This window comes from Pongo abelii, chromosome 9 (assembly GCF_028885655.2).
Source record: "Pongo abelii isolate AG06213 chromosome 9, NHGRI_mPonAbe1-v2.0_pri, whole genome shotgun sequence".
In the NCBI taxonomy this organism is placed as follows: domain Eukaryota; kingdom Metazoa; phylum Chordata; class Mammalia; order Primates; family Hominidae; genus Pongo; species Pongo abelii.
The window spans coordinates 35187062-35210827 of NC_071994.2; the positions used below are offsets into that span (position 1 = coordinate 35187062).

At 42.5% G+C, this 23766-nt stretch overlaps 2 long non-coding RNA genes across 2 annotated transcripts; both read left to right on the forward strand.

The window, feature by feature from the left end:
- The first annotated feature begins 5849 nt into the window (after positions 1-5849).
- LOC129048650 (uncharacterized) lies at positions 5850-12139 on the forward strand. The gene is made up of 3 exons (XR_008511167.1): positions 5850-6020; positions 8343-8433; positions 11588-12139. It is a non-coding gene; the product is annotated as an uncharacterized LOC129048650 (long non-coding RNA).
- A 5689-nt stretch (positions 12140-17828) lies between these two features.
- LOC129048649 (uncharacterized) lies at positions 17829-23151 on the forward strand. Its single transcript, XR_008511166.1, has 3 exons — positions 17829-18051; positions 18782-20321; positions 22139-23151. It is a non-coding gene; the product is annotated as an uncharacterized LOC129048649 (long non-coding RNA).
- Positions 23152-23766: the final 615 nt, after the last annotated feature.

A 23766-nucleotide genomic window follows, 5' to 3' on the forward strand; every position in this document is an offset into this window, starting at 1 on the left:
AGGCAAGTTGTCTTATAGAATGCTCTGGGATCTGGATTTGTCTGATATTTCTCTTGGTTAGATTCAGCGTAAGCATTTTGGCAAGAATCCAACAAAGGTGAAGTTGTCTGCTTCCCACTGCATCCCATTATGGGGCACATAGCATCAGTTTGTCCCATTATTGAAGATGCTAAGCTTGATTTCTTGGTTAAGCCAGCATCTGACAGATCTCATCACTTGTTTGTAATTAACAAGTAATCTTTGGGAGGATACTTTGAGGTCATGTAAATATCCTTTATCCAACCAACTTTTTACTCAATCATTTTAGCATCTATTGTTGATCCTTGCTTGAATCCATTGTTTTGTTGGAAATGAAATACTTAAGAAATTCTCCTGTAAAACTAAGACACTCTTAAGTATTAATGTTTCCTAACCTCCAGCCTCTGCAAAGATACAAGATAAACATATAGGCTATTCCCTGTTTTCCTATCGTATTCCACTTTCTACCTTATCTGTCCTATTTTGTACCCTGAGAGGGTGATCCTGAACCCTGCACCATCCACATTCCCCTGCAGTCAGGTTTCTGGTTGGGTGTCACCCATGAGAGCCTGCTACAGGCAAGACTTCCAAGGGCAGGAAGAGAGAGTAGTCAGGGGCTCCTCCTGACTTCCAGCTTCAGCCCTTTCAGCCTTAGGAATAGTAATAGCTTCCTGCTCTTCCAGTCTCTGGGTGCCTTGATATTTCTTTGTTTACTTAACCTTGTCCACACCTTTATAAATAGTCATTTCATTTAAAAAAAAAATCTCTTTTTTAACCTATCTGAAAACTTCTGCTTCCGGCCAGGACTCTAGCTGATTCAGTAAGTTTCACTCCAAATCTCTAGTTTTGATGTGAAGGGTGTGGTTTGTACTGTATTTTTGTCCATCAATCAGGCAGGGTTCCTGGATAGAGGAATGAGTTACAAAAGGGAGGGCAGGCTGTAGGGAAAAGACAATAAAAGAGTGTGTAGTACCCCAGGATTGGTAATAGTGAGCACCATGACCACCCTGGATCAGAAGAGGCAGTGAGAGGGACCATGACTTTTGGGTAAGGGACACAGCAAGCTCATGGCAACCCTGCAGTGAGAAAACCAGAAGAGTAAACACTGAGACTGCTGGCTTCTCTACCTGCTCTCTCCTGCTGTTGTTCCCACTGACCAGACTTGACAGATCCACCCAGTTCCTCCTTCCTGGAGCAGAGCAGGGTGGAGAAGTGGGGGAGTGGGATCTGAGAATATCCAAAATGTGCCTCAGTTCTCCTTAGTTCCTGGCCCAAAATATGCCATCACACCCAAACACACCAAATCCCAAGTGGACCACAAGATCGAGAAGGCTCAGCCTGGTGTTTAAGAACCATCTTTGAGAGGTACTAAGTATTATGATGAAGAACGAGGTTTTCAATTTCAGCTGCATGCTTGGACCAGTAACTTGACCCACATGAGCCTTATTTGTAAAAAGGGATATGAACTGTACCTGCTTCTGGTTGTATTTGAGGATTAACCTCTGGAGGACCTCAAGATGGATCAAATTTGTCCCCAGAAAATATCTTGATGTAGAAAAGATACTGATTTTGAAGCCTGAACTCTTGGGTCCAAATCCTGCCACAAGGTGCTCTTCCTCCATGTGGCCTTAAGTTCTCCGAGCCTCAGTTTCCTTGCTATAAAATGGAGCACAAACACCCACTTCACAGACTTAGATGAAGACCAAAGCAAATGAGATAAATGTACACGAAAAGGTTTTCTAAAGTGGAATGGCACTCTGCTAATGTTCAGCACAATAATTAATAAGCCAGTGAAGAGTGTTCTGTGGCAGGCATTTTTCTGATGATCTTCGTTGCTACTCTGTTGTTGACTCAGGACATGTCAACAGATGACTTCCATTCAACCTAAATGTCCCTTGCCCAAGCTAATTGCTAATTTAGACTTAAACTGTGCCCAACTCACGATTAGAATTCAAACCTTGGAACTCCATTAGGGATGCATAATGCTACATTTTCCTTCACTGAAATTAATCAGCTGCAAATGATTAAATTACTATATATAGTGTGAAACACAACAAAGCTGTAATTTTTATATAAATTCCAGAATGTTACATTATTTCCCTTCAGCACTGACATCGGAATAATTCCTCCACAATCATTGCTTTGTCTTCTGTAAAATAAAATTTTAAAAACCCATTGCTCTTCAAGCGTACCAAAGTCTGCGTTCAATATTTAATATGATTAATGTTTACTGTATTTGTTGTGGGGTTGTCTGCTAATTGTGGCGTTAAACCGCACCCCCTTCATCATCTTCGGGGGCTGAGGGATGTTGGTTCAGAACCACTGTTTGAGAAAGTATCAATTAAAATTCAGCTCCATTGAACACATGAATCCTTTTTGTTGTTTGTTTGTGGTGCCCGGCATATCTGGTGGCAACACTCTACTTCACTCCCCTTCTCCTAACTACAAGAACAGATGGAGATTCCAGGCAGCTTCTGAGGAAGGATGTGGTGAAGCCACAGGCTTGCTCAACAGGCAAATGGATGTCAGAGATAGCCAGGGTGCAATGCCAGCAATAGGCTTCTCTAGTGAAGCCCTCAACCCTGGAGTGGAACAGGAGTGGTAATTAAAGCAAGGCCTGGATGCGGGTGTGGCACCTCATGACCTGAGATTGTGTGTGTCTTTAAATTTTGTGTCCTAGCCACCCCACTCTTAAGGACCTGGCCTCTTTACGTTTTGCACCCCAGGCACCTCGTCTGCCCCTGTTTCCCCCTCTGACTGAGTACTGAATTGACAGTCAGAAAACATGGAGTGATGACCCAGTGTGAATAGGCTCTGCCATGATTAACCTTGGGTAAGTCCCTTTACCTCTCTGGGTCTTAGTTTTCTCATCTACACAACAGGGATAATTATCTCTGCTGGGAAGAGTTAGGAATGAGACCATGCTTTATAAATTGCAGGATGCTCTCCAGATATGGGGGTTGTTGCCATTGAGTGACAGATGTTCCTCTAGCCTTCCTCCCTACTGTGGCAGGTCTTGTGGTTCCCTCCTTAAAGCCCTGCAACCCTTTTGGGAAAAACCCTGGGGAAAGTCTTGGAAATGCCACCAAACAAGGACTCTCAGCCCCTGTGCAGCCTCCAAAGCCCAGTGAATGACTCCCAAGTCTGTTGCTGCTTTCAGCCGCTGGGGCTCCATTCTGCTGCTGGCTTTGAGGCCATACTGTTTCAGCTATACTGAGGCCACCTGGCAGTGGTGGAGTGATCTCTCCCATCACCCTCTCCCATTCTCATCAGTTCTGAAGGACAACTGCCTTACTCTCCCAGGGTCTCCTGAAGAATGTATGGGCAAACCGTTCTTCCAGCTTCTCTTGGTAGCCTCTCTCTGTTGAAAGCCCATACACGAAACCATGGATACTGGCTTCCAAGTCTCCTCTCTCCATGCCCACGAGCACCTGCAGATATATTTTAGTATTTTAATAATCTGTATGCACATGCTGGTGCACCCTGGAAAACATCAGCTCTAGGTCAAGATACGAGTTTCAACCAGGCATGGTGGCTCTTGCCTGTAATCCTAGCACTTTGGGAGGCTGAGGAGGGCAGATCACTTGAGGTCAGGAGTTCCTTCCTGTCATCTTCCTCACCCCTGTGAACCAAGCCCACCTCAGCAGATCTCTGTGTGTTAGTGGGCGATCCTTTCATCGTCACTGGAAATAGCTCTCTCCTGGACTCTCAGTAGCTAGAAGGTGGGGCTCTGAATACTTAAGCCCCCACCAGATACACAAGAATAGGAAGCAACCATGTACCATTTTGACATTGAGTTGTTCTTCCAGAATTAGGGAGAGATTTCTTTCTACTGAATCAATTCAAACCTTCTCCATGGATCTCTTTCTTGCTGTGTCATCCCTGGCTAATGGACTAAGAAATGCTCAGGTCGGGGTGGGATTGAAATGCATATCTTTTTTTTTTTTTTTTTTTGAGATGAAGTCTTACCTGTTGCCCAGTCTGGAGTGTGGTGATGTGATCTCGGCTGTCTGCAACCTTGGCCTCCCAAGTTCAAGTGATTCTTCTGCCTCAGCCTCCCGAGTAGCTGGGACTACAGGCGCATGCCACCACAACCAGCTAATTTTTGTATTTTTAGTAGAGACAGTGTTTTACCATGTTGGCCAGGCTGGTCTCGAACTCCTGACCTCAAGTGATCCGCCCACCTTGGCCTCCCAAAGTGCTGAGATTACAGGCATGAGCCACTGCTCCTGGATGAAACTCATATCTTGACCTAGAGTTCATGTTTAGCCAGGATGCACCAGCATGTCCATGCAGGTTATTAAAATACTGAAATATATCTGTATCAGCTGATCAGTAGTCACTGCCAAATGCCCATCTGTGTCACTGCTGCCCATCCTCTTCTCTGGGTCCCCTGGACTCCCCGGAATCCAAGAAAAGGGACTTGGCACCCCAGGGATGTCCAGGAGGCTGCTTTGGCTCTAGAGCCAGGGTTCTTCCTGATTGATTTGTTCTTGGGCCACATTGGTTCATTAGTCTGAAGATCACCTGACCCTTTCAGCTAATTAATCACACTGCTTTTTACAGATAGCCACTTTGGACACCTGTGGCAAGAATGTGTTGGGTTTTATTTTAAAGCATACTGAAGCTCCTTGTAAAATTATTTCAGTGCCAAACAGTCTTGTCACTGGACATCACTGCCCTTGATAAAATTTCCTTTCCATCAACAAACTCCAGCCTGGCAATCCCAAACTGCCCCTTTATCAATATGCTTCCAGAAAACAGCAATAGTCAATATGTACTGAGTGCTGGTCACAGCCAGGTACTGCACCAAGGGCTCTATATGCAAGATCTCATTGAATCCTATCTGTAATAGTGTGACTTGTAGCCATTATTATCATTATCATTTTAACAGACGTACAGACTAAGATTCAAAGAGTTTGGGTAGTTTGTTCGAGATGTTCCACTAGAAGGCAGCAGGGCTGGCTTTAAACCCAGGCCGAGGGACTCCAAAGTGCTTAACCTTTAAGCTAAACTGGTTAGTATATAGTCTTATATGTGTTCATTATTTTGTTGCTGTTGTTATTGTGTGATGTCTTAGTCTATTTTATGTTGCTATAACAGAATACCACAAACCGGATAATTTATAAAGATAAGAAATATATTTCTCATGGTTCTGGGAGTGGGAATATCAAGGTGCTAGCATCTGAGAAGGACTTTCTTGCTGCATCATCCCATGGTGAAGGGCAAGAGGGTGAGAGAGGAAGAGGGAGAGAAAGCACAAGAGACAGACAAACTCGCTTTTATAACAAACCACTCTCTTGATAACAAATCTACTCCTATGAAAGTGACATCAGTCTAGTAGGAGAACAGCATCCTCATGACCTAATCACCTCTTAAAGGTCCCCACCCCCCTACACTGCAGTTGCACTGGGGATTAAGTTTCCAACACATAAACCTTGGGGACAAATTTAAACCATAGTATGCATTCCCTACTACTGTAGCACCCCAGGGAATGTGTGTGTGTGTGCACGCACACGTATGTCTATGTGTGTGTGTGTGTGTGTCTGAGAGAGAGAGAGAGTTAGAATGAACATCTGTAGGATGAAGGGAGAGGCACATGTAGTTACTGCCAGATCCCTGTTCCCTGTCATTTTATGTGGTTCCTTCTGATCATCTGGATTGTCTGAAATAGAAAGCTCCTGTATGTCAAGGGCTTTGACTGACTTTTCTCAAAACCTAGGTGAGTGCCCCATGCAAGCAGGTCCTCTGTGATGGCATCTAGATCACAATGGGGATGAATCAGTAAGTGAAAACTTCTGGGCAAGGACAGAGGAGTCTGCTAGCTTCTTTCTGCCAAGATGAGCTGCGATAGTCCATTTCCTCCCTCCCCTCCTTTCTTTCTTCCCTCGTTTTCCTTCTTTTTTCCCCTTCCATGTCATTATGGAGAAGGGCACTGGAGGCTTACTGAAGAGCTTTGAGAAATAGCAGTGAAGGCCCAGAGCATTCCTTGTTTCCAGATGGTATGTGTGCCTGTGGGTCTGGGGGGAATGTGGACCGTTTTGGTGGACTCTGGTGGCTTTTCCCCTGCTGGATTCCCTTTGGAGTGGTTTTCTTGGAAGTGGGCAAATTTAAGATTTAAAACAAAATTCAAAATGATGGAGTGCGGCTGACTTCTTTGAGGGTTTCTCCGTTTCCAGATCAAGCTAAGGCTTTATCCTGGCTTTGAATAGCCCAGCCTCCTGGGGTGCCAAGCCTGGAGAGATTCTGTCTCATTCACTCCTGGTAGACTGGTTAACCCGGCTACAGGCTCCTTTTGCCTTCAGCACTCCCCAACAGCCAATGGCTGGCCAGCATGTCCACCATCTTCATGCACAAGGTGTGCTCTACATTAAAGATCCTCTAACCATATAGCATTGTGGATAAGATAATTATCTGCTTTTTTCCTTCACCTTTAAGCCCAAACTCTCACTTATCATTAGGGCTTGAATGAGCTGCAAATCCAGTGCAATCTAGAAATGCCCACCAAAAAGACGAATTTAAACTTTGCATAGGGCCAAATTACGGGGGATAGGGAGGGTAAGGGAGGAAGAGAAAACATATTTCTTCTGCCTATATCATTGCATTTACCCTAAAACCTTGTTTCTCCTACTGTGGGAAGAATTTAGCCATAGGGCCAGCAACCTGAGTGTGGGCAGCTTCTGGGTTTGGGTGTTTTCTTTCAAGTTCCCCCTCCCCGCCAGAGAATAAGCCCTCTGCTCCATGGTTGGCGTGGGCTGAGATCTGAGATTCTGTTAATTGTGGAGTGAAATTCTCCCAATGAGGCGGACATTGCCATTGCGCCACCTGCTGGAAGATTGAAAAAGAATTAGAAACTCAGGGTTCAGCAATCCAACCAGTGGCTTCACAATCAAAATGATTATTTTTCATAATTCCCATTTTGTCCTATTACACAAGTTACACAGGTTCATTGAAGACAATTTAGGAAGTTCACAGAAGTAAAACAAAACAAAAGTCATCCATAATTCTGTCACCCAGAGATAACCATTTTTTATATTTTGTTTGCTTTCCTTCCAGTCTTTTTTCTAGTTAGATATATGTAAATTCATATATGTTATTGATATCATTCAATATACATTATTTTATAGTTTGCTTTTTAAACTTAACAATAAATCTTAAATACCTTTACCTATTATTAATTATAATCTGCAACATGAGTCTTGCTTAGTACTTTTTCAATATTCCTACACCATACATCTACAGTCTATTCCTATACATTTATTACAATGTTTCTATGCTTTGATTTTTACTGAGTCTAGTTTCTCCCCTCCTTTTTCCTCCTCTTCTTTCTTTCTTTCTCCTTCCTTTCTTTCCTTCCTGCTTTACTTTCTTTTTCTCTTTACTTATTTATTTATCTCCTCTAACAAAAGTCTGCCATAGATGTTGTTTGGGGCAGTTCCTTGGGTCTGTCTGCCTCACCCCGTCATAGAAGGAGCTCCAGAGACTTTCACGTGGACCCTGGAGCTCTCTTCCAGGTGGGCTTTGCTGTCCTGCCATGAAAATAGAACATTCTACACTCCAAATAGAGACAGACAAGAAAGATGGAATCCCAATCTAGTGCCTCCTCCAGTGCCTAGTGAAAAACAGGAGGCTAGCAATTGCTGATCATGTACTCTGTACAAGCCGGACTCCATTCTAAGAACTTGATATGAATTATCACACATAAGTATCCCAAAACCCTTACAAAATATAGTCCTTCCCTTCCTTGTGCTTCCCTTCCTTCCCTCCTTCCTTCTTTCCTTCCTTCCTTCCTTTCTCCCTCCCTCCCTCCCTTCCTTCCTTGCTCCTTCTCCCTCCCTCCCTTCCTTCCTTCCTTTCTTTCACTGGACAGCTTAGGACACCAAGCTTAAAAAAAGCACACAAACTTGCCCAAGATCACCAGCCAGTAACCTTAAACCTCAATGTGCAATGACTGCCTGTTAAAACAAAACAAAACAATATTTCCAGCCTCTCTTGACAAATCAGAAGATTTGACAACACAGGTTTGCATTCCCCAATAACAATCATTAGCTGGAGCTGAGTAGCGGTGCCCATATTCCATCAGTACAGGCTCTCCGGTTGCACTGTCTCCACTTCTCATACATTCTCCTCATGGTAGAAAAGGACTCCCTACTGCCAGCGGCACAATGGGATGGACTGACTTCAACTAACAGAATAAGAGCGTTCACAGAAAGAAAATGACAGGCTCAGAGCTGTATATTCCTGGCTCTGTCTGAGAACCAAGATGAGTCTACGGCTGCCCTAAAAAAAATCATCTTTCTCTCCTATCCATGGGTGTGGGAAAGGATGTGGAGGATGCTAGACCATGGAGGGAGGAACATAACTACAGTTCAGACTGAAGTCGTTGCTATGGGTGCCACTTCCAGAGCTACTAGAGTAAGTACACACATGGGCGGATGGGAGCAGTTGTTAGCTTCGTTGGCTGATGGTGGCCTGTGCTCAGTGAAGTTGATATAATATAGAACAGGAATTCGCAAACTTTTTCTGAAAAAAAGACAGGCAGTAAAAGTTTTGGGCTTTGTGAGCCATGAGGTCTCTGCTGTAACTAAACTCCACTGTCAGAAGTGCTAGAGCAGCCACAGACAATACGTACATGAATGGGCGTGGCTGTGTTCCAATCAAGCTTTGCTTACACAAACAGGTGGCAGCGTTATTTACAAAAGCAGGCCATAGTTTGCCAACTCCAATATAGAAGGAATCTAAAGATTTAAGAATAGGGCTGTTGGAGTGGATTTAGCCTCTGCAAACGATCCCCTGTTTAAACTAGTTGGATTTTATTTTCTTCAATTGAGCCCTCACTCATACATCATTTCCCTACTTTCTGTGACTTTTGAAAATGGTCAAAATAAGACATTTCCCTGCATACAATTAGGGATTGGGGATGGGATTTCAGATTTGGATTCTCTGACTTGGGTTATTTTCTAAATTGTGTTAGTGATTGGGTTCCCAGCCGACCAGAACCCCCATGGAGGCTTCTCTTTGGACCCAGAACTTTTTAGGGTAGTGGAACCAGCAGAGGTGGAATCACCCCAAATGGGATTGGACCTGTGGGGAGGCCACGGTCCTCGAAACGCATCCTTCAAAGACCAGGCTGACAATATCATTTAACACAGCAGTTTCTTGTCCCTGAGATGAGATTTGAGTCAGAACGAGAGGGAAGTAAAAACGATTTAAAAAGAGAAGCTGGAGAAGTCTAGGCATCTCTCATAAGTCTGGAGTCTCCGGATTCAAGGGTTAGGCTCAGAAAATGAGAAAGTGGGTGGAGAAAAGGCCTGCCAGGGAGTGAAAGGCTGTCGGGGACTCTTATGTTTGTGTTTTACCTGAAGCCCCTGGTGGTGTGCGTGGTGTAGGGAAAAGGGGAAAAGAGGACACATCTATGCTGGCTTAGTATAAATATATACCATTCTCTAAAGTTGGAAGGGAAGGGGCCTCCTCCATTACAAGGAACTCCCTGTCCTGTGTCCATGGAGAACACTGCTGGGTGACAATGGTGCTCATTACCAGTGAGCTCTGATGTGGTCCTGGTGGGGATTCATAGGCTTGTCAACTCAGCCCTCTGGGCAGCCTCCTGCAGTCAGTCAGGGCAGACCTTAATAATAATGATTATAGTTCGTACTTATAGGGCATCTATTGTGTCTCAGGCCCTAGGCCTTAGCTCCTCTAATTCTCACAACCCTATGAAGTACAATCTTCTCTCTGTATCCATGGGAGATTGGCTCCAGGACCCCTACAGATACCCAAATCCACAGATGCTCAAGTCCCTTATAGAAAGTGACGTAGTATTTGCATATCACCTATATGCATCTTCCTGTATAATTTAAATCATCTCTGTGTAAGTCTCATGACTTATAATACCTAATGCAACATAAATGCTATGTAAATAGATGTAATACCATATTGGTTCTTACCATTTTTATAGTAGTATTGTTATTTTTTATTGTTTTTCTCACGAATATTTTCGATCTGTGATTGGTTGCATCCACAGATGCAGAACCCACAGATACAGAGGAGTGACTGTAAATACGATTATTTTCCCCATTCTGCTCAAGATGAGTTCCATTTTCCTGCATCCCAGATTCAATCCACATGGCTTATGTTACACAAGAACAAACTGGTCACATCACAGCAAACTGTAGAACCAAGGAGATCCCAGATCTCTAAATAATCAGTCAATTTTCCCACACTGCTTCCTTGGTACAGGGTATGTTAGCAAACAGGCTAAGCTGCTAGAACAAAGAAACCCAAAAACACACTGGCTTAAATAAAAGAGAAATTTTATGTATCTCTCACTAGGCAGTCCTAAAGTGAGCAGTTCAAGGTATCTTTGCTCCATCAGATAATTCATGTGGTCTTGCCAGATTCCAGGATTGGGGATGACCTAGGTCTGGCCAATCAGAGTCATGTTAATTGGTCCAGTGCCCCAAGCAGGATCAAAGAGGGTCAGCCTAGGATTTCTGTTGGAACCATGGGGAAAGAGGCGCTCCTTCTTATATGGGAGTGGCTAAACAGATCAAATATGGGCCTTAGAAGGCTTTTGGCTGTTTTTACCACTGCAAGAGAAGACCCCAAGAGTGATGAAAATAACAGGAAAAATTAGAGCCAACACAATGAGAGAAATAGATTCCAATGACAACGTTTGAGACCCAGAATCTTATACATGAAGCCATTCTACCTCTGGACTTTTAAATTTTGTAAGCCAATAAGTGTTCATTTTTGACCAAAACTGTTTGTGATGGGTTTCTCTTATTTACAACGGAAAGAATCCTAATAAATTTTGAGTTATTTCCTTAAGACCCCCATTTCTTGCTCCTCCTCCAATTGCTATAGTGGGGCTCACAGCACCAGCTCTGGGGGAAGAGGAGAGAAATTCCACTGAACTAAGAGGCCTGACACTTATCCCTGCCATCATCTCACTCCTTCCTCCCAAGCCTCTTCTTAGCACTGCTCACTACCTCCTTCTCCCAAACGCCATCCACAGGCGGCTCTTATATGGCTTCTTTTTAATTTAATATTTATTTTAACTTGATTTTACCTGAATATGAGTGTGTGTGCCTGTGAACGCATGTCCAAGCATGTGTGACAGTGGTTCTCAAACTTCAGTGTGCATCAGAATCACCTGGAGAACTTAACAAACACAGTTTCCTGGATCCCACCCCCAGATTTCATAATTCAGCAGGTCTGGGTGGGGCCTAACAATTTGCATTTCTAACAAGCTCCCAGTGACGCTGATGCTGCTGTCCAGGGACTATACTTTGCGAACTACTGGCATATGGGATGGGGGTAAAGAGTAACACCTGCCATTTCTAGAATGTTTTTCAATTTGTAAAGACTTTAGATGCAGTGTATTTTAATTGAACCTTCTGGTTATCATGTAAGATAGGTAAGACAACTATTACTGGTCTATTTTACTCTGACCTGAAAACTCGGGCTCAGAGCAATTAAATGATTGACCAAGTACTCACAGCTAGGATTTGCAGAAGCTGAAACCAAAAATCAGAGCTCCTGACTGGAGTTATTTTTTGCATTCCAGTATGATATCTGGTATGAAAATATAATTCAATATGAAGAAATGGAGGAAGGAGAGAGAAAAAGAAGAGAGGAGGAATCAACGGTAGATGGGATGGCTAAAGAGAGGAGTGAGAAGAGAGAGAGAGAGAGAGAGAGAGAGAGAGAGAGAGAACCTGGAACCTAAAATTGAAACCCTGGAAAACATGTGGCACACTGAAGACAATCATGAACTTGGCATTAGTCAGCCCTGAATTTGGTCCCAGTTCTGCTACTTTTTCATCCTTGAAGCTTAAGAATTTTTTTTAATGTCTTTGATCTCCAATTATGAAATGGAGATAATGACACCTACCTTGAAAGATTATTGTAATTATTTAATGAAATAACACACTCAAGCTTTTAGCAAGACCCTGGCCCAGAGTTAGCTCTGCACAAACTTTAACCATTGGAATTTCATTTAATCCTTGCAACCCTTCTGCATGAGATGTTTTATTAGTGAAGGGTAGACTGAGTCACTGTAACAAACGACGTTTCCAGACAGATTGCAGAATAAAAAGTGTATGTCTCGCGCATGTGACAATTTGAAGTGAATGTTCTAAGTTGATGGGCAACTCTTCTGTGCACAGTCATCCCGGACTCAGGCTGATGGCAGCTTTTTCAACACTTATCTTCCAAAATCTCTCTTGTCATTGCCATTAACCAGCAAACACAAAGGGGAAAGAGGAATTAAATGAGGCATAGCCTGGTTTTAAGGTGTCATCCCACAAGGGACACATATCTTGCCCCTCATATTCTAATGCAGAAGTCTAAGTGACATGGCCATATCTAGTTTCAAAAGAGCTGTTGGGAGAGAGTCCTCCTTGGACCTCTTGTATTCCTACATGTCTTTCTGAATGTACCAGAACTTCAAGGACCTCACTCTCTTTTATTCGGGCCATTTCTTAGGGTTGTTTATACAGACAGTTACCTTAGGAAATGAAATTACATCTACTCATCCTTCCCTATGACACACACACCACCAGGGACAATGAATAGGCTTGCTTATTGCTTACTATAAAAGTGATGGATTCCCCAAGCTTGGTGCTCCTCAGTTGCAACACAAACACACTGCATGCATAACATCCATCTGGGGCCATCATATTATCCCCCATGAGACCCAGGGCAAGAAGAACCAGTGCAAATATGCTGATGTTCCTGCTCCTTGATGTGTCATGAGTACTAAACTCCTTTGTCTCTGACCTAAGGGTCTTGTGTCTCCCATTAGCACCAGTGAAACAGTCAGAAGCTAACATATTAGCTTTCAGTAAGGTAGAATCAAATCCCAGGCTTGGCAAGAAGTTGAGAAATATGGTCCTTACCTGGGTAGCAATATCTTAGCTACAATCTTAGACCTATAGAAGAAGGACAAAAGGGATTTTGGTGATTAGTTAACAGTCTCTTTCATAGATGTTCTTATCTCCATTAGGAAATGAAAACTCAAAGAGGCAAAGTGATATTGATATATGATTTAGCTCTGTGTCCCCACCCAAATCTCATCTCGAATTGTAATCTCCACATGCCATGAGAGGGAACTGGTGGGAGGTGATTGGATCATGCGGGCAGTTTCCCCTATGCTGTTCTTGTGATAGAGAGTGAGTTCTCATGAGATCTGATGGTTTAAAAGTGTTCGGCGTTCCCCACCTCATGCTCTCTCTCTCCTGCTGTCTTACAAGTGCCTGCTTCCCCTTCACCTCCCACCGTGATTGTAAGTTTCCTGAGGCCTCCCCAGCCATGTGGAACTGTGAGTGAATTAAACATCTTTCCTTGATAAATGACCCGGCCTCAGATAATATCTTTACAGCAGTGTGAGAACAGACTAATGCACAAAGCAATTTGCACAAGGTCTGGCAAAAAGTAGAGCTGTGTTTTGAACAAGTCTGTTCAATTTCTTCCACTAAAATGAGAAGACACACCACAGGAATGTATTATTGCAGCCATGCAAACGTGTACAGAAGCCCATTTACTGTGAAATTAGTGGTAACCCTAACCCCACCTTAATCCTTACCCTAACCCTTCCAAGGCTCTGGGAGTGGCCCTAGTAATGTGTTCACATAGAATTGGATGCCGTGTTAAAGAGCTTGGACTTTAGCATATAGGCAGTAGGGAGCCATATGAAGTTCTTGGGCAGAGATATAATATTGTGACTGCAATGTGGGAGGTAAATTGGATGGAGAGAAACACTGGAGGCAAGGATACTAGGTAGGAGACAGTGGTCATTGTGCCTGGCCCAGAGTAGTGTTCGATGTGTGCTGAATGAATGGCTTCGGTGAAAAATGATAATGGCCTGAACCAGTAGAAGGGCAGGATGTATGGGGGTGAGTGGCCAGATCATAAATTCCTGCAACATCCCATGCTTGGGAATCATGCACATTATATTCAAGATGGCAGCTACTTCTAGGGGCAGGAAAGGAAATGTGACTGGGGAAGTCAAAGGGGCTTCGAATCCATTGATAATATTTTATATATTAAGCTGGGTAATGTGTACTCAGGTAGTTCCTAAACTATACATATTCTTTTTCACTTTTAACTTATGACCATGAAAAATTCTTTATACCTTTTGTGAGTCTTAAATATTTCCTAATAAAATGTGTAAAACACATTTTAGGAGCAGAATAGAAAGGGTTGTATTTTGAAGCCATATCTGTGTACAGCCCTTCCAAAAGATCTTTGCATTTCGACAGAAGACGATTCATTAACATAAAGAATATCTGAGGGAGGAAGATCTAGTTCCAGAAACCTGTAGGTGGGAAAGATATTTTCAGGGGAAAGAGGAATCTTCAGGGCCTGCCTGCAGCCACATGCATGATTGGCCCTGACTGTCCTACCCAGCTGCATACGGGACTGGACCTGGGGGGCCCTTAGAAGGGTGATCCATACCTACCCTGTGGCAGGGAATCTCCCTGGTGAGGCAGCCAGTGTTTGCTAAGCACCCCCCCCCCCTCCACCACCACAAGGAGCATGTCTGCAGAAGCCATTTTAGTGGTAACACCTCTTGCCCCCAAATGCTTGAGTTCCTTTTGTGAATTTCTCTTAATTTTTTTTAAAGCCAAGATGCGCATGCTAATCTTTCTCCTCTCTCAGCTTCACATGAAACCCTGGCACACAGCCTTGCATTATTCATGAAGGCTTACATTAATCAAATGCTTCAAAGTTTCATAAAGTTTCTATTTTGGAGCACACATTCTTTGTAGGGTGGGCACTTAGTGGACAATGGGATTGTATTTTGGAGCTCCTCCAGCATTCTTAATTCCCATCTGCTTTATTTGCTGCAGCTGTTTTATTTCTTCCCCAGAGGCCACATCTCAGAATTCTGTAGTATGTAGAGTGTTTTCAAATAAATGTGAGCACCAGGAAATGCTTTCTAGGTTGAATGGATGCAAAAGAGATGAAAATTGTTACACTTGGTTTGTCTTCTCTGACTCATGTCTCCCCGTGATGCCCACATGTATGATTGTGGCAGAGGCTGCTGCATGCTCTCCAGGGCATTTTCTCTTTTTTCCTTAAAAATTGGATGCCAACTTTTATCTGAGCCATATAGAGTAAGGACTACATTTCCCAGCCTTCCAGAATGCTCCCTTGCAGTGGCTATGTGACCAGCTTCTGGACAATGGGTGTAATGGAAGTGTTGCCCCATGACCTTGGGGCATGCCCCCATTTCCTCTCTGCTTTCCTGCTGGCTGGAATGTTCTATGATGGCTGGAGCTTGGACTATGAAGAGGAATCAATGTGCTGAGCAAAGCAACAAGATAGAAATTGCTGAAATCCCTAACCATTGGAATGCCTTACCAGCCCTGACTTCCTAAAAGGGAGAAAACTATCATCTTTTATAAGACATTATTTTCTGGAAGAGGGTGAAGCTTAAGGAGGTAGAGGAGGGTTGTGATGCACTTACTAATTCATCCCTGAGGGTTTTGTAAGAAATACTTTAATTTGCAAATTAGAGAATATTTTACTGGTGTAATATTGAAGATCATAATGGAAAGGACTGACCTCAAGTTGCCAAATCCTGAAAGCATAAACATTTTCCTGTATAACATTAGACCAACTCGCTCCATGTCTCTTTTGCCAATACCCACAGTACGAGCATTAATGCACCGAGTCTCCCAGGAGTATTCTCCATTGCACTAGAAGGAAAGAGGAGCTGACCCAGCTAAGCAAGGATAACTTGCCCTAACATCGAGTTGCAAATGGTTATTGGATTATTGGTATATTTCTCATTATAAAACCAGAAGAATAAAAATCAGCAATATAACTAAGAGTATAATTGGATTGTTTGTAACACACACAGGATAAATGCTTGAGGGCATGGATGCCCCATTCTCCATGATGAGATTATTTCACATTGTATGGCTGTATTAAAGCATCTCGTGTACCCCAGAAATATATACATCTACTATGTACCCATGAAAATTAAAAAATTGAAAATTAAAAACTTTCCAGTGATCCCACTACCAAGTAATCATTTTGATCTATTTCTTCTTAGTCCTTTTCTTCCTTTTTTTGTTGTCCAACATTACACTAAGATTTTATTATTATTATTATTATTATTATTATTTTACTTTAAGTTCTGGGATACATGTGCAGAACGTGCAGATTTGTTACATAGGTATACATGTGCCATGGTGTTTTGCTGCACCCATCAACCCATCATCTACATTAGGTATTTCTCCTAATGCTATCCCTCCTCTAGCCCCCACATCCCCACAGGCCTCCGTGTGTAATATTCCCCTCCCTGCGTCCATGTCAATGCAAATATAGATGTTTATCTTTTTATAAATGATATCATAGTATATGTATTATTTTGTTGTTGTTTGTTTTGTTTTGTTTCTTGTGTCAGAGTCTCACTCTGTCATCCAGGCTGGAGTACAGTGGCACCGTCACAGCTCACAGCATCTTAGAATTCTTCTACTCAAAAAATCCTTCTGCCTCAGCCTCCTGGGTAACTGGGACTACAGGTGTGCACCACCACGCCCAGCTAACTTTTTAAAAATTCTTTATAGAGACTGTCTCACTATGTTGCCTAGGCTGGTCTTGAACTCCTGGCTTCCAGCAACCCTTCTGCCTTGGCCTCCCAAAGTGCTCAGATTACAGGCATGAGCCACCATGCCCTATTTATTACATATTATTTATAATGAATTTTTCTACAGTACATTATTAATCATCTTTACTCCAGACCATCATATGGCTGTATTCTAATATATTGTCCAATCCCTTAGTCTTTTTTTTTTTTTTGAGATGGAGTTTCACTCTGTCACCCAGGCTGGAGTGCAGTGGCGCCATCTTGGCTCACTGCAACCTCCACCTCCCAGCTTCAAGCAATTCTCATGCCTCAGCCTCTCAGGTAACTGGGACTATAAGCACCCACCACCACGCCTGGCTAACTTTTTTCTTTCTTTTTTTTTTTTTTTTAATAGAGAAGGGGTTTCACCATGTTGGCTAGGCTGGTCTCAAACACCTGCAATCCCTTAGCCTTGTATACATATATTTTTTTCATTTCCTACCTTCTTTTTTTTTGCCATTATAAATAACACTGGGATGAACATCCTTGTAGATAAGTATTTCCACACATCCTGATTTTTTTCTAGTGAATTTCTAGAACTGAAATTCAGGAAGATTTAATCACCATTGCTACTATTCCTTTTTTTAAGGCCCATTTTGCTGTCATTATCTTTCACTGTCTCCTCTGGTTGGGCAACTCTCAGTCAGGTTCTCAGAACAATAGCCCTTTGTCTGGTTTATGTTAAACAACATGAGAACTTGAACATTTTCTGTTCTGAAATATTCATAGGTTTTTTTTTTTGTTTTCATCTTCTACCATTGCAAGCAGTTAGAAACACAGCCTGGAGAAATGACATTTTTCTTTCAGAAAATGAGTTGGTAATTTATTCGAATGGGGCTGGGTAGTTGTTTTAAATTATTACCTGATGCATACCACTAATGAAATGAAGTCCGTTTACATCTTTAAATAACCTTTAATATTTGTACAGGTAAATATCTCCATTTGACGATAATGGAAATTGTCAGAAGTTTTCATTTTCTCACAATTTAGCTCACTCACAATGGCTGTCAGACAGCCAAGTGATCTGATGCAGCGTGCTGCTAATCGTTTCAGCAGAAGACAGTGTTTCAAAGGTACGGGAAAGGAGGTGCAGACACTAATGAAGTTTTATTATCAGAACATAGAATTAGGATTGTGACAAGAGACAATGGTGGCAATGACTCGTAGTTAGAATGTTACAGCTTGTGAAGTCTGTAGCTAAGTCTCAGGAACAGAAATGTTGAGAAGGGTAGACTGATGACTACTCCTCAGTGGAAACAGACCAGATCTCAGCTCATCTGGCTGGAAGGAAAGCAAAAAAAACAAAGCAAAACAAACCAAAAAATCCTAAGAAACAAAAGACATATTCAAGCCAATCTGTGATTTGTAAAATAAGCAAGGTGCAGGCTTGTGTAAGTATCCTTGACATATCCAAATGATGAAATTGGCATGCTTCGGTATGTTTGTTCTCAAAAACAAGGTGGTAAAAGCTGAATCCAATGGATCACAGTTATACTAAGGACTCCAGGTTTGAAATACTGACATTGGTGATTAGAAATTATTTTGTGGGAGAGAGGGAAGGGAGGTAAAAAGAAGGAAGTAGAAAAAGGAAGGTGAGGAGGGTCCATCGTCATCCAAAATGGAGCCCACAATAGCAATCTCGGTGAGATGCCCCTTCAGAATAGCCCTTGCCATTTATCCTTCATTCATTTATTAATATTTGATAGATAGTTATTGTCTACTAAGTACCAGGCACTGCTCCTCTGAACATCAGGATACAGTGGTGAATAAGACACATAAGGCCCCTATTTTCACAATTTATATTCTTTTGGGGGTTAGAGAGAAAATAAACAAATAAGAAAATATGACATATAGCACTATGGGCTATGCAAAGAATTATAACAAAGTGAAGTGAGATGGTGCTGGGGAGGCTGTTTTATAAAGTATGTAGTGTGTGGTGGTCTTAAAGCAAGTCTTCAGGTACTTTGATACTCTTCCATTAGTAGGTAGAGTCTATGTCCCTTCCCCTTGCACCTGAGGGGCCTCTGTACCTACCTGGAAGAATAGGACACAAAGGAAGTGGCTCTCAGTTTGAAAAGGCCATGCAGCTTCTGCTGATTTTTCTTGGAACATTCACTCTAGGTGCCTTCAGCTGAATGTAAGAAGTCCAGCTATCATGAGGTCACCATGTGGACAGACAACTCAGAGGAATGAGAGAGAGAGAGAGAGACCTGAGCAGCTAGCAGTGCCAGCACCTAGATGTTTGAATCTTCCCAGCCCAGATATATGACGCAAAAAACTTCAAGATGCCCATTGGACAGCAACCACATGAAAGACCCGGAGTGAGAACTCCTAAGCTGAGATCCCACTCTTTCAGACTCCAGAGCCAAATAAATAATTATTAATGTTTTAAGCCACTGTTCTGGTGTGGCAACAATAAAGGCCTGGAACAGGGTGATACGGGAAGGTTTCTTTGAGGATATGTTGCTTATGCTGAAGACCTCAGTATCATGAAGGAGCCAGGGGAGAAAGAACATTCTGGGCAAAGGAAATGGTGGGAAGATCCTAAGTCAGAAATGGGTTTAGCAAGTTCAAGGAAGGAAAGCAGGCCAGTGAGGCTGAAATGCAACCCAATAAGAGTGGTAGGAGATGAGTGAAGGCATGTAGTAGAACTTCAGTTTGTGGGGAGGGTGTACACTCACCCAAGTAATATCCTACAGTAAGGCTGAGCGTGGCCATGAGCACCTTCTAAGTTTAACATTGGAACCCTGGTAGAGCTTGAATTCGTTTTCTCTCCTGTCCCAGGGTCATGATAAAAAGTGCTAATAAAACGTTCCCAAACCTCATCTAATAACACTGAAGTCCAAGAGAAAGAGAAGGGTGGGTGTTCGGGCACTGCAGTTCTCCCCAGATAGCAGAGGATTTAACACCTTCTTGTTTAAATTAAAAACAAACAAACAAAAAAACAAACAAAAAAAAACCTCCTTGGGCACAAATAATTAAAAACAATATTAATACTATATGGATATGTTTCAAGGACTGCAAGCATGCAGAAGAATGCCTTTGAACTGTCGGATCACCTGGTCTTAAAAAGTCATTTTGCAGTTTCTACCTTCTTTAAACCAGTAGACCATTTTGTGGCTAATATGGAAATCTAAGAAATGCAAATATTAATAGTGCCAGAAAGTGAAGGGAAGCAGTCTGAATTTGCATTTTGTGGCAGTCACAAATGTCCTCTAACCTGTAGACAAAGGTCTCTCTGATTGAGGAGTGCCAGTGAATGACATCTAGAAGAGCTGCTCCCAGTACAAGCAGGCAGAGGTTGCTTTCCACAAACTGGACAGAGAAGAGACGGAAGATAGCAAGATTATTTGATATTTTATTTAAGCATCCAGAAAAGGCCAGGACACAAGAATGAAGAGTTAGAGTCCTGTTACACTTTGCAAACAAATAGAAGAGGGCATAGCATGCCCCTGGAATCTCCAAGCCCTTTGCAGATGCTAACTGCCAACTCCTCATCCCAGCACTGAGTAGCAAGGCTCTTTGGATGTAAATGGACCAAACTCAAATGAAATTGGCTTAAGCAAAAAAGGGGGCCTCATTAGTTCACAGACTCAAACTGCAGAAAGTGTAGAGTGGAGCTGAGCTTGGAGAAGTTGGGATCCAGGAGCTCCGTCACTAGGTGGGTGCTCTCCTATTTCCTTTCTGCATCTCCCTGCCTGTTGTCTTCATTTCCCTAGACCAGATCCTCCAAGAGACAGGCTTACATACTTACAGCTTCATACCAAAGATGCAAAAGACCTCTTTCTCCTCAGCTTATATTTAGAAAAATCCCTAAGGATACACCCTGATGGGCCTTGGGTCATTTCGCCACCTTCTTTGGTCAGCCATTGTGACCAGACCGTTGGGGGTTGTGACTGGCACAAAAGGAGCAAGATCTGTTTCTAGAAGAGGTGAGACGGGGAAATGTTGGGCAGATAAAAATGATATTATCTTCTTCCCAAAGGGAAGAATTAGGTGAAGTCTAAAAGCAGAGCTCACAAATCTGAGTGGTACCTCTTCACCCTACAAGTAACACTGCCTAAAGCGTAAGATTTAGGGCTGGTGAGACAGAAAAGGCAAGGTTTCCATAGTTCAGCTCTTTCAGGGTATGGATTTCCCCTTGTAAATAACTTACACTTTGAGAACGCAGATCTCGTGGAATCATTGGCTTCTCAGATGGAAGAGACAGTTCAGTCCAATGTCATTATTTTACACATATGACAAAATTCAAGACCTTCATATACAATAATTCACAGGCTTGGCGCAGTGGCTCACACCGGTAACCCCAGCACTTTGGAGGGCCGAGGCAGGAGGATTGCAGGAGTTTGAGGTCAACCCGGGCAATATGGAGAAACTCTGTCTCTACAAAAAAATACAAAAATTAGCCGAGCTTAGTGGCTTGCACCTGTAGTCCCAACTACTTGGGAGGCTGAGGTGGGAGAATCACCTGAGCTTGGGAAGTCAAGGCTACAGTGAGCCATGATTGTCCCATTGCACTCCAGCCTAGGTGATAAGAGTGAGACCCTGTCTCAAAAAAACAAAACAAAACAAAAAAAACTCACAGATTTGTAAGGAGGCCAAAAGGCCAGAAATGGGAGCAGCTGTCAGGCTGAGTTGGCTCTGCTGAGAGACTCACTACGACACTGGCTAGAGGTCATGCTATGTAGTTCTCCTCTTTGGTAGTCCTATGGGAGCCTTAAGTGTATATTATTTTTCAAGATATTTGTTTACAGTTGGATTTCTGTTCAGACACATCACAATGTTAGCAGTGACCAGAAGCAACCTGATTATATTATCTGTCATCTTCTCACTGTCTACCTCCTACCCACACCCACCCCCACGCCACACAGACACACCTGTACACTCCTGATCACCTACATGCCTCAGCTTTCACTGTGTCAGTGGAGGTGAAGGTGAGTAGGGGGGAACAGAGAGGCCAGCAAGGAAGCAAGATTTAAATTGGGAAAGATAGGGAACTACAGGATAGACAAGGAAAGGAGAAGGATGAAGAAGAAGAAAGAGCCTCTTTAAGCTGTGAGTTCTAGACAGAGTCTTTTGGGGTCCTTACAGTGAGGGAAGGAAAGACCTTTGAGGGCCCTCCTGTACATGTGAGAGGTAGAAAGAAAGAGGAGGAGTTATGGAAAAAATCATTTCCAGACGTTTTGTTCTGTTTTTGTTTATATTTTATTTTATTTTATTTTTTGAGACAGGGTCTCGCTCTGTCTCCCAGGTTGGAGTGCAGTGGCACAATCATTGCTCACTACAGCCTTAAACTCCTGGCTTCAAGAGATCCTCCTGCCTCTGCCTCTCAAAGTGCTGGGATTATAGGCATGAGCCACTACGTCCAGCCTTATTATGTGTTTTTAATGTACCTTCTCACCTTCACTCTTAAGATACTGCAGACAATATTTACATTGGTTTTACTTTTTTAAACGTTGAATTTGTGTTTCTTTGCAGATACTGGGCCACATGGTGACTTGGATTTTTAAGGGTTACACATATGAGGCAACTACAATCCGGAGGAATTCGTGACTATCCTCAGAGGCCACAGCCGTTGATGCCTCTTTCACTCTGCCCATTATGTCCCACTGAACAACTTGGGTGTCAGAGCCAGCCATTTTGCTCTGTGAGGAAGTAATTTTGCAGTTGAATTGGACCTGGTTGCATTTTCTAGTCTCTACTTTCTCCAAATATCCCAGTACTTAGTTTTTGCTTTGGTTGAAAAAAAAAAACTACACTAATGGATTAAACAGCCATTTGGAAAAGACAAGTAATTAGTCCAAGTGAGTGAGAGAGAGAGAGAGTGTGTGTGTGTATGTATGTGTGTGTGTGTGTGTGTGTGTATAAGAAGCTGTGTATGAGTCTAAGGAGATAATAGTCTTGCCAATACCTAGGCTATCTCTTGAGAATAGTTCAATTATTTACTGACTTTTATATTTAAATTTCTAGTTTGGCCTCTGGCTTGCCCCTCCTATTCCTTATTTTAAATTAGTATCAAATCCAGCAGAAAAATATGAAGTGCAGTCCCCAGGATGCAGCGTAGTGGTCAAAATGAGGCTTTGAAGAGAGCCAGACCTGGATTGAAGTCCAGGTGCTGTTACTGTTTAGTTGTGCTACCTTGGAGGAAAGTTGCTCAACTTCTCTGAGCCTCAGTTTAGTCTTCTGTGAGAGGGGACTAACATCATTCCCATTTTTTTTGAAAGGATTTTTTCTTAACTTTTTTGAGGTAATTTTGGAAAAGATCATTCAAATTAACGTATGTGAAGCACCTAACATAACAGACCCTTGGTAAATGGTAGCAAAGAAGATTATGATCATTAGGAACTCCTGAGAGAGGGCACGTGCCGCAGGAAGGGATTGGACCATATCAACATTTCAGTGTCTTCTGAGGATTATAATTTCTGGAAGTTGCTCCCAGATGGGGGAAAACTTTCATCCTACGGTCAAATAAATATTGCTTAGAAACTCTCAATTTGCCTTTTGGAAATTTATTGTATACATTAGCATATTAATAGCTCTGAGAAATCCTGAAGAAAAGAGTCTGTTTAAGTTGGTTTAACCCAGTGATTCCCAAATACATCTGAGAAAAGAACCACCTTTTTTAAAAAAAAGAAGAGATGTTCTTTTGTTAGTAACATTCCATCAAATCAGTGTTCCTGGGAATACACTTTGAAAAACATTGGACTGAGCCCTCTTTAAGGTTCCTTCTGAAAGCTCTTGGTAGGTGGAGGGATTCTGGGTACCTGTCTTACTCAGCACACATAAAGGCTTATTTTATGAGCTTCCCAGAGTGTAAGAAGGCCAGGGGATAAACAGAGCTGCTGCTGGAACTTCTAAAATCCACTTATTAAAAGATACTGCATTGCTGGTGGGATATCAAATGGCGCAACCACTTTGGAAAATAGTCTGGAAGTCCCTCAAAAGAATAATATAAGAGTTACCATATGCTGTGAACTAAATGTTTGTGTCTGCTCTCCAAAGTTCATCTGATGAAATTCTAAACCTTGATGTGATGGCATTAGGAGGTGGGGCCTTGGAGAAGTAATTAGGTCATGAGAATGGAGCCCTCATGAATGGGATTAGTG